We start from the raw sequence: 15,398 nt of genomic DNA, 5'->3' as shown, positions 1-15,398 counted from the left end.
TCATAAAACGCCAATTCTGGTTCAGACGAACATCTGGATCAAAGTGAGATGAAACAACTGATGGTCTGCAGTGAATGAGCAACACACTCTCTCTCTCTCTCTCTCTCTCTCTTCCTCTGTCACATACACACACAGTCATACGCACTTATAATTAGCTTGAATTGTGCGTTGACCAGAAGCTGCCATTGTGACATTTCCACTGAGAGGTGAGAGGGATGTGTGTTAGCTCATACTCTGCAAATTAGGCCCTCATAGCAGGCTATTTCCAGAGGCCTGCCTGTGACATCGGCTCTGTGCTGCTGCACACAATGAGCTCATGAACGGGCTGCTTGATGGAGGGCATACAGGGCCACATGGAGGGGGACGAGGTGAACGTTGGCGGAATCTTTTCTAAATGAAATCACCCGTCCACCGCTGACACAGCACACACACACACACACACACACACACACACACTGCCCTCCCAATTGTGATGGCAGGTTTTTTCTTCTCAGAGAGGCTCAAATGGTAAATTCAGTTATATTGACCCGAGGTGGGAGGCGCTTGTCTCAGAAGGGTCTGTGTTATGGAGCTGGAAATGCTTAGTCACTAGACCCTTGGGTAAAAGCCCCCAGATATCAGTGTTCTTGTATTAAAGTAAATAGATTGTTTGCACTGCAGTCACACATTACATACACATAAAAATGTCTGTGTGTGTGTGTGTGTGTGTATTCTTTTCCCTGGTTTGATAGTGACTTTCAAATGAACCAGGGCAGAAAATTGATTTCGTACCCCTATGCAGGAACTTGTAGTTTGGTAGCTAGCATGTTAACCTTCTTCCAGAACTCAGCAACGTGGCAAAATGGCCCAAGCACCATCCATATTAGCATGTTGTAGAGAACCAGCAGGAAGCCCGAATCGTGTGTGTGTGTGTGTGTGTGTGTGTGTGTGCGTGTGCGTGTGCGTGTGCGTGTGCGTGTGCGTGTGAGCAGCACATGATGGAGCGTCTATTTCCTGCTGTGAGGCAGCCTGAGCACCTCCCCTCCGCAACCCCCATCCTGCCTGAGCCATGACAGATAGCCTCACTTTTACCACAGGGGAGGCCCACTTACCCGCCCCTCAAGTGTTTGTTTGCTTGCTGAAAATGACAGCTAATCTATAAGTGTAAATCAGAGCAGGGAGTTGGAGCCGCTAAGCCTGCCAGTGGAGGGCATCCTGCTGTCCTGCTGTATCAATAACCCTAATGAAGCTCCCAGCAGGTCCTGCCCTCGCTCCGCACTGCCATGTTCAGTCACTCATTACAGCCTCTTAGGAGCACCTGGCCGCCCCCCTGCCGATCTCTCATTAACATGTGTGCAAGATCACAGGTACAGGTCTGCCTTTCTGTCCCTCTCCGCAGCTCTCCTCTTCTATCCTTTCCTCTCTTCTCCTCTTTTTTCTTTTCTTCCTCTCATTTCTTCTCCTCTCCACTCTATCCTTTCCTCTTTTCTTCCTCTCATTTCTTTTCCTCTCCATTCTTGTCTTTTCCTCTCTTTTCCGCTGTCCACTCCTCTCCCCTCCTCCTTCTCTCTCCTTTCTTCTCTTCTCTTCTCCACTCCTCTCCTGGTCAGAGTTTTCATTTCACCCCCGTAATCCGAGCAGGGACCACAGAAAATAAGCATTAAGACCGGGTGCTATAGCTAATAGCGTACATAGGAATTACATGGGGACCTGAAGGACATGTTTCATCATGGAGGTTTTTTTTATCATAGGAGCCTCACATAGGCGGAATAATAAATCAAAGAAAAGAAAAATCAATGCAGAAGACACTGAGTGAAAGCCTTGTGTGTGGACTGAGCACTTGGATCAGTTCTTGGATCTAGTTGGAGATGCTACACAGCCTTATAAATATATCCTCTGATAAACATGGCTTGCAGACTTGCAGAACACAGGTATTGCAAACACAAGTTTTTTCACCCCTTAGTAATACAGGTCATGGCAAAGAAGGTAGTTAGCGTGAAATATATTAGGAAGGAAAATGAGCGGGAGGAGCAGAACCGACGGCAGGGAGGTTATAAGACGGGTGTCTTAGAAGCAAAGCTAAAGAATGTTAAATGCGGAGGCTGTCCAATTTGTTCCTCCAGTGGCAAGGATGACGTATGACCACCTTAGTCATTTCATCAATGCTATTGTATAACCGCATCATTCATGCAGTAACAACCCAATTGACCTGCAGATTTTTCTCCATCATAACCAATATGTCTATCGGATTACACTTTGTATGTCTTTAAAATTGCACTGCATGATTTATTGTCAGAGCGAAGCAAGATATTTAATGAGACTATACAGCAGCACATGTAATCTGCTTCACATACTACAGTCATTATAGAGCAACATTAAAGTTATCGATTTTAGGCTGTTATTTATTCCAGTGTGTCAGGCGCAGTGCAGTGGGCTGTATTATAAAGGGGCCTTCATTCTGGTCTAATTCACATTTAATGGTCCTTTTTCGGCTTGTGGTGAATTATGAAAGTGCTCCACCTTTTGCTTTCCCATTTGAATTATTAAACACACCTCAAACTATAATTAAAGTCATTAAGGAGCCTGGAGGAAAAGTGTTTTTGTCTTTTCTAACCAGCTCATTCCCATCAGTACCTCTTCCCTCACCCCGCTCACTCCAAATGGGTGTGCAAGGCTGTTTTTATTTCTTTCCCTTTCTGCTTATGGCAAAGACAATGGCCCCTCTGAATCACAGGGTAACTCATCTGTCTAACCATAATCATACACAACCTTGTTATCCCTAGTGGTTCTCCTTGAATGCAAAAGCATCATAGAATTTTAGACTTCAAAACAGTAACCACCACAGGCAAATTTCCCTGGGGTGTCTTTGGTCATGTCCCTAATATCAGTGACAGAAACTCATATTAAATGTGTGCAAAGGTCTCACTGGTGTCCCACCCACACTCTTCCCAAAAGGCCAATTAAGTCAGGAGTGATAACTAAAGAACACAGAAACGCATTATGGTTTCATGACGGCATGAAGTGGGATGTATCATTAGATGCCACGGAGTGACAGATAGGATGCAATGCTCCCCTGAATAAACGGGCATTAGCCTGACTGCGGCTGGACTGGGCTGGGCTGTGAGCTTGCTAGCCAGGCTATGAGGTCTAGCAGTTTGGCGGCGCAGTTTGGGTCCTGCTCCATGATGAATGGGTTATATTCCTCCGTAAAGCATATTAAAGTCAGATCTGATGATTGATAGTACGGAGAGCAGAGGAGGGGGAGATGGGGAGGTGGCGGGAGGAGCGTTAGGAAGCCCAGGAAGCTTTTGATAAAATATGAAAGGGGAGGAAATTAAATCCCGGACAAAAATATCAAAATCAGTCTCTCCCCCTGCTTTTTTTGCTGATGACTGATGAAATGGCACACGGCTTATTTGAATTTTTAATGCTCGCTTCTCAGGTCTGCGCCTCCGCAGTAGACTAAAGATTCTTTTGCAGATGCATCACTTAGCATAACTTACAACTTAGAGGATATATTATCGCTTTTTCTTTTTTCAGGCCCTGACCTTAGACCAACTTTTGTCTCCATTGTAAAATGAGTTGTCAATGAACACACAAGCAAAGTAGTTTTATTACACACTATTAAACTGTATGCAGACTGGCTTTAGAACTTCATCTTCTCTGTTCAGCAATGGTTTGAATTATAATCTGCTACAAAACTTGAATAAATGTAACTGGGCATGAGTGTTCAATTTGTCATTAGAGGGCTCATTTTAAACTAGGTGGTTCTAGGTTTTCATATGGCTCTTCATCAGTGGCCTCAGACTCCTCAGTCATCAGAAAAGATTATTTTAATCAAACTGAGTTCAACACATCCTATGATGTCAATTTCCACCATATTGGACTATGAAACAGTTTTTAAAAATTCCACAGGCCACAATTATTTTTAAGTCTTCACCAAAATTGGCACAGATGATCTTCAGACCAAGCCAAAGGATTTTTAAGCTTTCATCTGTCCCAGCCAATAGAAATTGGATGTGAGGTCATATCTCAGAAACGCTTTGATGTATCAAAACCAAAATTGGTACATGGACTTGTGATCACATTTTGAGGAAGCACAAAAAATTTGCGCCATTTGACCTGTAGATGCGCTGCAATAAGTAAAAATGCCTTTGGCTAATAACTGCTGGTGTGTTAAAAAAAATCATTATTTTGTCTGGTGATACCAAGGGAGGTCCCAAAGCCGAAATATGAAAACTTGTAATTCCATGTCACAGGCCGCATATTTTTCCAGTTTTTTCTAAATGTGCAGTAGTTGAAAACACAAAGGCTCACAAATGTTATCAGAGGGATTTTAGATTTTTGAAATCAACCGAAATCAGCAGCAAAGCAGGCAAACGAGGAGTGAGATCATATCTCACTCAGATGTCTTGACATCAAATTAATTATATTATTAAGACTCGGGACCTCTTCTTAAGGTTGTTCGTTTGTTATCTGTGTGTGGTATGTCTGGTGATGTCTTAGGAGATCCCTTAGGCTTAGGATGACAACCTATCATGTTGACCAAATTGTATTTAATCAAAAACCTTAAAAAAATATCAGTGGCCAGTCCTCTCCAAATGTGGCACAGATGATCTTCAGACAAATCCTCCCAATTTTATTTTCAAATAAAACAGAAAGTAAGCTCTTTTCTATTTACAATTAAAATTGACCAAACTGAAATGTGAGTGAAAACAGCCTTGCCCTTGCCATAATGACGTGAAGCTTCCATGGCCCCCTCATTGCTGCTTGCAACTATATTACACCCTTAACGTGGTATTTCACCAGGGTTTGTGTAGGTCCTTGTTTATGACTGGCGCTGGTTTAACTGAATATCTAATTTGCTGGATGATCAACCACACCATTCGTGTCCCTGACATTTGAGCTGAATGGGGGATTCCATCAGTCAGCATCCATCTCACGATGGGGAGAAGTGATCTGCCACCAGTACCCAATGGACTCTCACAGTGCAATAATTGGAAATAAAAGGATCTGACCCCAGTGAATAGAGCCTGGCCTTTCGTTAATTGCGCATGTACACAGAAACTGTAATTACAGTGTCAGTTGGTAGAGTGATATCACCTGTGAGGCAGTGCATATCTTGTCAGACATCCTGCGAAAGAGAGCGGGCCTCCGACTAACACTTCCATTTGTTTATTTATTTACTCAATTTCACAGCGTAGCAGAAGCACATTTTTATATGATGCATGAGAGTTGAGCAGTTGGGTGCCTCTCTGGCCTTCCTCGCTCATTCCTTATTAATATATGTATTATTCCCTCATTAATTAATGGAAATTATCAATCATGTTAACTGTATCCTAAATTAATCCTTTGCTGATGCTAATCAAGGGAGAGGTTTAAATTGGGTGCTATTACTCAACTGGCCAGACGGAGAGAGCTTTGTCAACTGGGTAAACCTTTTCCATATATGGTGCCTTTCCATCTATGGTGCCTTTTCAGCCCAGCTGGCCACAGGGCCACTGCTTCAAGCACAGATGTGTCCGAGTACTTCGGTGTTGTCGTCATCATGACCTTCTAGGAGCGTGAATCTCACTCCTTGACAGTTTTATTTGAATTGACTAAGTGTAGTTACATGTCTGTGATTATCTAGCTGTCTGCAACCATACATGTGATCCAAAAAGACATGGGATTTAAACTTTGGGTTTAAAGCCCATCTTAGATGTTTTCTTTCAACAGGAAAATTACTTTGATATCAATGTGCCTCAGATTATTTTATTTTATTATTTTATTATTAACGTGCAGTCTGTGTGCATGTTTAGACTGTGTTGTCATTAGTTTTCTTTCTTCTCCAACTTCTCCACTTCAGTCAATATTCTGAACATGGGTTTGGACATTGTCACTCATCGTCTGTCACTTAGGTGTGAATATGGACTGGAGTGGAGTTAAGTGGATATTTACTCCCATTAGGATCTCATGCATAATTAAGATGTTATGAATAATAAATAGGACATAGCCCTGCTCTGCCCTCTCCTCTCATCTATACTCACCACCGGCAAAAAGGCAGCTTTGTTTACTCCGGGCGCCAAGGCATGAGTTCTGAGGATACATTTGAAAGTCATTGACGGAGCTCAATGTGTTTGCCTCATGCCCATTCAGACCCATTATGAAGACACCCCCGCCCTTCTGAATTTTTAAAGACTGACGAATGTCTTCTGAGAGTGGCTCAGTGGCGGCTGGCCTTGCAGGAAAGCGTATGGTAATCGGTCCCCCTCTGGGCACCTGGAGATCAATGTCCTCGCTATCTGCTTATGGGAGGAAACATGCACTGGACAGAAACCAAAGGTTAGTTGGCTAGGAAATAAAGGCTGATTTGAAAAAGGAGGCAGAAACGGAAATGAGCAGATGGTGAACTGAGAGACTGTTAGAGTACTGCAGGCAGAGGCGAGGAGTAAACTTATATTCTAAGGAGGGCAGAGCACCTCAGACAAAGAAGAAAGAACAACAGCTAGGGCTGCATTCTACAAGGATCCACTGATTTAAGTATGTGACATCTTCATCCATTCAAGAGAAAATAAGAAGTTTGAAAGTTGAAAGGACCTAGAGGAGTACGTGGGTGCATACTGACAATCAGGCATTTGTTACTGGCAGACATTCCTCCAGCTGGAGAGATGAGTTCACCTGTAGACAATGGCCCACCCAGGTTCAAAGAAGTGCTCAAGGTCATTTTTCACTTTATTCCATCCCACTGCCCATCTTTTTTTTACTGGCTACACTAGCCCCTTGGGCAGTCTTTACTTTATTTTACTATTTATATCACTATGCACTATCCTCACACACAAGCACAGGACTCTATCTTTGCACTATCAACACATACACATGGACAATATCTCTCTGCACTCCTTGCACTACTTTCCTTGTGAACATCAACACTTGACACCTATCCTGTACCTGTAAACACCCCATTCCCTGTGTACATGTTCTCCCTATGTGTATTGTTTTATTGTGTTCCATGCATGTTTGTTTGTGAGTTAAGTGTATAAGCTACTGGATGACCTTAATTTCCCTCAGGATTAATAAAGTATCCATCTATCTATCTATCTATGCGTTGTGCAAAGGCTGCATCAGCTCACGGCCCTAATGGGGTACCTGATCACGTCTATAAAGGAGTGCCTGATGTTTTGAAGTATCTATTATAGCTGATGGTGATTGTAAGGGCAAAAAGGAACAATTCTAAGGATGTGGTGTCAGACAGGTAGTATTTTCATTCTGAAGGAGAAGAACACTGTGGCTTTAGCCCAATTTTGACCTGTCTTCCTAATGTGAAAGCGAAGATCTTCTTTAGTGTTGTAGCAAGGAGGTTGGTATCCTATGTGAAGGCAAATAGCAGAAATAGTATTTTGTGCAGAAAGCAGGACTCTCAGGATTTTCTATATATTTAGAACATAGTAGCATGATTTTGCATCAAATTCTAGCGGCAAGGACAGAAGGCAGAGAGCTTTGTGTGATATTTCTGGGTCTATGTAATGCCTTTGAATTGGTGCCACACAATCTGGTATGGAAGTTATACAGTTACTGTCAGGTTCCTGGGAAGATTTAAGTGGTACCCCCCAGCAACCCCTATGTAGAAGCTAGCATGGGGCATGCTAGGTACCTGCCTGCCAGTTCCCTGCCAGATCCAGCTCCTGAGTTGGCAAGCCTTCGACCTGATGGCCTCCCTCCCGATCGTATTGAAGAGCCAACCAGCTTCTGGCCAGTGGCCCAGGGGGTCAGACTAGGCCTACTTAGCCTCCAGACAGCTTCCCCAGAATGTTGGTGACCAGCCAAACACCCATGGTTCTGCCCGTGGCGAACACTTGACCTGTCAGGAACCTGACTGATCCTGTCTCCCTAAGTCCCCAGGAGTCACCATTCTGAGGAGCTCAGCAGGCCATCAGATGCCACATCCGCTCCTGAGTCTGTTCCCGAGTCGGCCAATGCCACACCGGCCCTTGAGTCGATCCATCAAAGGTAGCAGGTAAGAAGCAGTTCAGCATTCACAAGATACATTACAGAATAGGGATATCATTGGGCAGGTACAAAGCGGAAGAGCTGGGTTTGGGTAAGGTTAAAGTTGGAAAGCATGGGGTAAGGCTACATTGGTGGAGAGGAGGCAGATGGTGACCAGCTTTTGTTTGCAAGCAAGAAGAGGAAACTAGACGAGCATCTCAGGCAAAGCAAGGACAATGGAACAACTGGCATTATGTTGAGAAGAGGAAAATCAGCTGGAGAGAAGTGTGGGCTATGGATACTAATCACATCTAATTTATTGTTGGAGCTACTTATGATGTTATCCCAACTCCGCAGAACCTCAGTCTTCCTCAGTCACCCACATAAAGACAGAAGCTGAAAGTTGTGTTTGGGTACTGGCTTATTAAAACATATTCTGTCTGATTGTTAGACAAGCTTGACCAAGGGTTGCTACATGCAGAGACATAATCAGGTTTTAAAATCATTGCTGTGTGTGTTTAAGAATAAACGAGTTGAGGTTAACTCGCCAGTTAATGACAGGGACAATAGTATTTCTTTAGCATGTGTGAGAGGGTGCAGACAAGTGGACACCAGGCACCTACAAACAGTACTGGCAAATGGGGCAAAGCACGGAATTGGAGAATACTGGAAGATGCCAGAAGGCAACTTCAAGTTCCACAGTGAATTGTTGTGACTGCTATGAGACCAGACATGGTGTTGTATTCTGAGTTTGAGTGCATTGTTTACTTTATTGGGTTAACGATTCTCTTTGAAGATTTGATTCAAGAGGCCTTTGAAAGGAAGAGGCTATAGTATGCGGAACTGGTAAACGAATCGAAAGAACGAGGTTGGCAACTACAAACAAGACCAGTGGAGATAGGTGTTAGAGGCTTTGTAGCTACATCAACCACAATGCTTCAGTTGGACTTTGGTTTCTGAGTCACTCAAAGGAGCTTTAAAGGAGTTGTCTGAGGCTGCCGAAAAAGCGAGCCAATGGTTATGGCTGAGGCACTCACAGACTACTTGAGGAAACGTGAATTAAGCTGTTATACATGAAAAAGCCTGTTGGCACAAGATTTTGGGTGTACAAAGTGATCAGGGTTTGTATCTCATTATAAAACAATTGGGTTCTATCGTGTTATTTAGCTGTTTCTGATTGGACGAGAGACGTTCCATGCCATGGATTATGCCAGAACAACCCAACGGGGACTTTTCACAGCTAATAATAAATCACTCCGCATGCGCATCGATGATAACCGTTAATTCAAAATTCTTATAATTCCAAACCAAGACGTTGACAAAGGAACTACTTTTTGTTGCGGAGAAACAATGGCGAAATAAAAAAAAATGTAATCAATAACTTCGTGTTGAAATGTTAATTGGTTGACCATCGAATAATTTTATAAAAGCAATATAGCACTTGTGGGAGTGGGGTAGCTAAGGAAGGTATTCCCTTCATTATCCTGGTGGGCTCTCCTAGCCCCAACCCCTTCCCTTACCCTAAGTTGGGTTCATATTGAAATCCTACCCTTTTCTTAACCTGGTTTTGTACACCCAATGGGGTTACCCCATCTAAACCCTCCCACCCTTACACTGGATTGCCTGTGGCAGGCTGTAGTATAATGATATGTATGGATAATTAGTCAGTAAAATATTAATATATAATCTATTTGAGGTGTATCTGTTGTTGTCCCTGATATTGACATGTTTCTTAACCCGCTAATTGGAGGGCAGTGGGTCTAGGATGCCAGATACCACTGTTGAGCCTTCTGGAGGTGTCTTGTGCCTAATTCAACAAGCAAATTTCTTATGAAGACATCTTAGTTGTTGTTGTGGTTGTGGTTGCTGTTGTTGTTATTAAGTACTGTTATGACCTGTTGTTAAAATACTTGCTAGGTTGTACTTCCACTGTGGGTCCAAGTCCCCAACCAGTGGCACAAGGAATTTAACATCTTTTCATGTATATACAGTGGTGGCCAAAATTGTTAGAACACCCTACAAATCTGAATAAATGTGCATTTTTTTCGCCTCCAAAACATAATTTCAACTCATAATGTTCATGAAACATGCACATGGTTGCTCTGAGCACAAACAAATAACAGATGAAGTGAGTCTTTCTGTTTTTATCCACTTTTAACTTTAATATTTGGTATGTCCACCTTTTGCAGCAATTACAGCAGCACATCTCTCTGGCATAGTGTCAATATATTTCCTTAGAACTTCAACACTAATTGTATCCCACGCCTTCTGCAACTCAAGCCAAAGGCTTTCCTTTGAATGTATAATGGATCTGTCCAGTTTATTGTCCAACTCGCCCCAAATTTGCTCGATGGGGTTGAGGTCCGGACTTTGAGGTGGCCAGGCCATCATTTTCAGTGATCCAGCAGATTCCTTTTGTCGCAGGTAGTTCCGGCATAGGTGAGAAGAGTGTTTAGGGTCATTGTCCTCTTGGAAAATAAATCCAGGCCCAATAAGACGACTCCCAGATGGTACTCCGTGCCTCACCAGAATGTTGTGGTACACTTTTTTATCCATGATGCCATCAATTTTCACCAGGTCACCTGTTCCTGAGGCTGAAATGGCACCCCACACCATAACACTACCCCCTCCGTGTTTAACTGTGGGCAAGAGACACTCATTTTTATACCTCTCCCCCACCCTCCGTCGAACATACACTCTACGCTTGTTGCCAAACTGTTCAAACTTGGACTCATCAGTCCACAACACTTTAGACCAATCTTCCTTAGTCCATTTCTTGTGATCTTTTGCAAATTTCAGGCGATTCACTCTATTTTTCTCTCTCAGCAATGGTTTCTTTGCTGCTATCCTGCCAACAAGTCCTTTTTCTCCAAGTTTCCGTCGCACAGTTCTTGAAGACACTGTTGCACCATCATTCATTGTGGTGTTGATCTCATCACGAAGTTCTCGTGAGGTCTTTCTTCGGTCCTTAAGACTGAGAATTTTCAGATGCTTCACTTGTCTGTCAGAAAGTTTATTTTTTCTACCTCTCCCCTTTCGGTTCTGGTGTGATTTGGTGGCATCATGGCGGTCTATAGTGTACTTGATGGTGCTTGGACTGCATCTCAAGTCCTTGGCTATGCGGCGGTAACTCCAGCCAGCATCAAAAAGGGCCTTAATTCGAGCCCGTTGCTCACTTGTTAGCTCCTTCCTTACCTTAGCCATGTTCAAAGAACAACATGTGTAACAAGACAACTTCTAGAGGCTTTGAATTTATACCAATTGGTGGTGTGGCCTATGTGACAAAACCCTGGTGTTACCAATCACTTAATGAGCAGGATAGGCCTTGTACATTCAAAATAATTACACAGCTGTGTCCTAAGACTCTTTCATCACCAGCAATTCAACCGGGATCACACCTGACAATGATTATACAAGTAATTTGGCTGCTTCTGTGAAGGAACATGATTGTGTGATATTGACAGTGAAATAGGCCTAGCTTGTTTTTTGTAAGGAAAATGACCTTAATCTACTTAAAATGGCTCTATTATATGGTTTATAGAGCATAAAGATCATTTTGTAGATATTTCATTTGTTTGATGGGTATTTTAATCGTCAATTCAACAAAAACATCTGAGATCTCTTAAATATGCTGAGTGTTCTAACAATTTTGGCCACCACTGTAAATAAGTCAAATTATGGAATGATCTAGAAATAGAAGCCGCACACGCAGCGACCCACAATGAGACAATACCAACAGTTCCACACAAATGTTTTTGGTGCACTGTTAGGAACCTTTGTTAGTAAACAGAGCGTGCTTGTGCCATGTTGGAGAGCCTCATCTCCCCCTCCGGTGCTGTACAGGCATGAGCTATATGCCATAAAGGATGGCCGTGCTCAGATGGTGATGGTGGCGACAGAGTGCTGGCCAGCCGCTTTGGGGTAATTACATAAAAATAGAAATCCTAATGGCCCGTGAAGTATAGGTCAGCCAGCAAGGGCAGGGAAACCTGGGCTAATGTCACAGTCAGGCACGTGCACAGACATTTTGGGGGGCAGGTGCTCAAAAAAAAAAAAAGGGCGCCCATCACCAAAATTATTAATGAAATTAAATATCTCTCGCTCTCTGGCTTCCACTCCCTTAACGTCTGATACATCAAATGATGTCTGGGGTGCCTTTTTTCTGTAATTGGTCCACCTCACCATGCTTGTGCATCAAATCTGAACTTGGGGAATACTCCAGCCACCCATTTTTAGAAAACCAATGCTTTTGGAATGACCGCCTTTCATAATTTTTTGGGAGGACAAATTCTGGTTGTCGTTGTAAAACAGGCCAAACGAAGAGATACAAATATCACGTTAAACAATGAGGGACAAGGATAGCATGACCCCGAGAGCTAGCATAGTTTACCTGCTATTTTCTAGCTGTGAATTCTCGTGACATTTATAAACAAGCATTCAACATACTCTCGAAATAGTTTAAACGGCATTTATACAACACAAAATATGCACTTTCAGACAAATAATGTCATTAAACCTGACAAACGTCAGTAAACAGCTGGACAATGCTTTGAAATCAAGTTAGTTGTCGGTTCATTTTTTTAGGAAACGTCCGACCAGTCCGGTTTTCAGACGTATTGTTTTCAGCGGCACTAATGTTGTTAATTTATACAACGTCGGGGGATTGCACAAACACCGTCATTACCTGTTTGTCTGATGCAGGTCAGTGAAGAACTAGGCTGAACCTGTTGGCCTGCCGCTCAACATTGATGTGGGGGATGAGGAGGGAGGGGCGCGGAGGGGGCTTGTGAGCACCGCAGATCATAGGCAAAGAATACTTATTGTATGTCTATGCCGCGGAGCATGTCGGGGCAAAATTCTCACAAGAACTCCAAATAAATGCCCCCTCAGATATCAAAACACATTTGGGGGAATTGATGACGAGAGACTAATTTCTATTCTAGAAATATTGATGATTGAAAAAAATAATTGGTCTCCAGAAAAAAGGGCACTTTTTCTCAACCAGGGCACAAGGGCTGGTGCTTGAGCAGCAGTTGGGGTATATCTGTGCACGTGGCTGGTCACAGTGTGTCACAGCGTAATGTATGACTCCAGCCCATTGGATGGGGAGAGACTGTCCAAGCAATTATATGTCCCTCAGCTCTGGCAGTTGGGTTATGACTGTGTAGCACACACAGAAAATGTTGTAGCAGTTGGTGTTTATAATTGGGCCAATCCTTTACTTCATGTAGCTAGGGAAAGAAGTTGGATTCTGAGTACTGCAATTTTTTAAGGAAAAAAAGATTATGTCTGTGAGGTACATTTATTTTTCATAAAGTAAGACTTTATATTACATAATGTAAATCCTAATTCTATATGGCCAGTGATAACTTAGATGAGCTTTAGTGTTGCACTTTGACAGCTGTGAATGTGGTCTGTCAATGAATAATCTCAAGGAGGCAGCACACTATATGTGGACCAGTGCAGTTCCTCGTCTGTTTTCACTCGCCAAAGAGGCATGACGCCACCGTCTCAAGCAAAAGCAGACATCTTGAACTAAAGCGCCCCTAATCCATTTGAAAGTCAACAATCCCCATGTTCTGTTCCACTCAAGAGGAAAAACATCCCATTGGAAATGGGTGTCTGGGAAGAGAAGAAAACTGAAAAGGTTAATGAAGTGTGCTGGGCACTCTTAGAGGAGGACAATGCTCTTTACGGAAGAGGAGGCATGTGCTGCCCGAGGGGAAGGGGCAATGATAATGACACCCCTCAGATCTCATTATCAAGGTTATTGATTTGTATGGGCCACCTGCATCTCTCACACCCACCACCACCCCCAAGGCGCCCAGACGACTCCAAACCCTCAATCTGGGTACCAGCTTTGGTCAACATACCCGTCACACACTCATACCATGGTCAAGCTGACCCACTCACTCCAGCTGACAGCACGCACGCTTACACACACACACACACACACACACAATCACACACACACACACAATCACACACACACACACACACACACACACACACACACACACACACACACACGCTCTCACTCAGCTGACCTGACAAGTGCTTGTGCACTCCCAGGGACAGGGACATTTTTAGAATGGCAGGGGATGGCAGCCAGAGCTGCTTGCTGATCTGTTCCAGGAGAAAATTGGCTTAATTGTGATTAACATTGAGGAATAGTTCTAATTTGTCACCCTCTCTCCAGTTGGCCTTCAAAGTATCGGAGAGCGAAAAACGGAACAAAAAGCAAAATCATTTCATCATATTAATTTTTACTAAATAAATATTTGTTTTTTTATGAATATGAAACTGCTTAGCCTTTACAAAGGTAAAACATCCAATCAAATGATTTGCCAAAGCAAATGAAGAACCGGCCATTATGTTGATCTAATCATGGTGGTGCTGCTACCTCTGTGTGTAATGAGGGGATGTGAGTCCCGACTCTGTGCCTTGAACTGGCAGGGCTGGCAGTGCCTGGGCTGCTGCTCCAGCTGGGGCCTGGCTTTGGGGGGGGATGGAGCTGGCAGCAGATGGCACAGATGGCAAAGAGGCCACCTTCCTTTTGATAGAAGTCTGGTCAGGGACCAGGTTATGGGCTTAGACTGGCACTGCCATATTGATCACAGTGGGCATGATCACATGCAATGGTAATCGTGGTCTCTTAGCCTGCAGTGATATGGCAGATCACTACTTCAAATATTGTTATGTGACCTTTCTACTACTAACATGTATCAGTTCTCCCCACACTGAGCATGATTCTTCATGCCCATAGAGATCCAGTTGTTGGTCTAACTCATGTTAACAAGTCTTGTAAATAAAAATGGGTTTACTGTTATTTTTTGTCTTTGACTTGACCATATGTGGATAAAGAAAAGTACTGTATGCCAAACTGCTACACACTGAACAAGAGAAACCCAGGACTCTGTATGGATCAATGGCAGTAGAAATTCTGAGCTTGGCTGTATGCTACATTGAGGTCACAGAGGTCGAGCCCTCCATCGTTTTGTCTGTCCAGTAATGCAGTGTAATATAATGTAATACTCTATAAAATATGTGCTTGTTTAGATTGGTTAGGTCATTAAGCTGGGATATTTCTCCTCAATTACCGTTTTGACCAATCATTTTGAGTCATTGCTTTGACTTTGTGGTAGACCTAGTACTTAGTTTGACGCAGCACTTAATTTAGTTTGTTCTATTTGTATACGGCAGACATTATTAATTATATGTCAGGTTTACACAAAATGATGGAGCAGTAAGGGTTAATAGCAGTCTTTAGTTTTATTTCGTTGCTCTAGAACTATAGAGATAAATTTTACACTGCAATGACTGCATTTTACATCCAGTTGGCTCTTGCTGATGTTGAGGCTAAAGTCAACACTGTACTTTCAACTATTTTTTGTAATGTTACATCTGCTAAAGGAGTAATATAAGTGGCGTTATGATGGAACCTCAGCTTT

This window comes from Sprattus sprattus (genome assembly GCF_963457725.1).
Source record: "Sprattus sprattus genome assembly, chromosome: 2".
NCBI classification, from domain to species: domain Eukaryota; kingdom Metazoa; phylum Chordata; class Actinopteri; order Clupeiformes; family Clupeidae; genus Sprattus; species Sprattus sprattus.
This window is presented reverse-complemented; position numbering follows the sequence as displayed.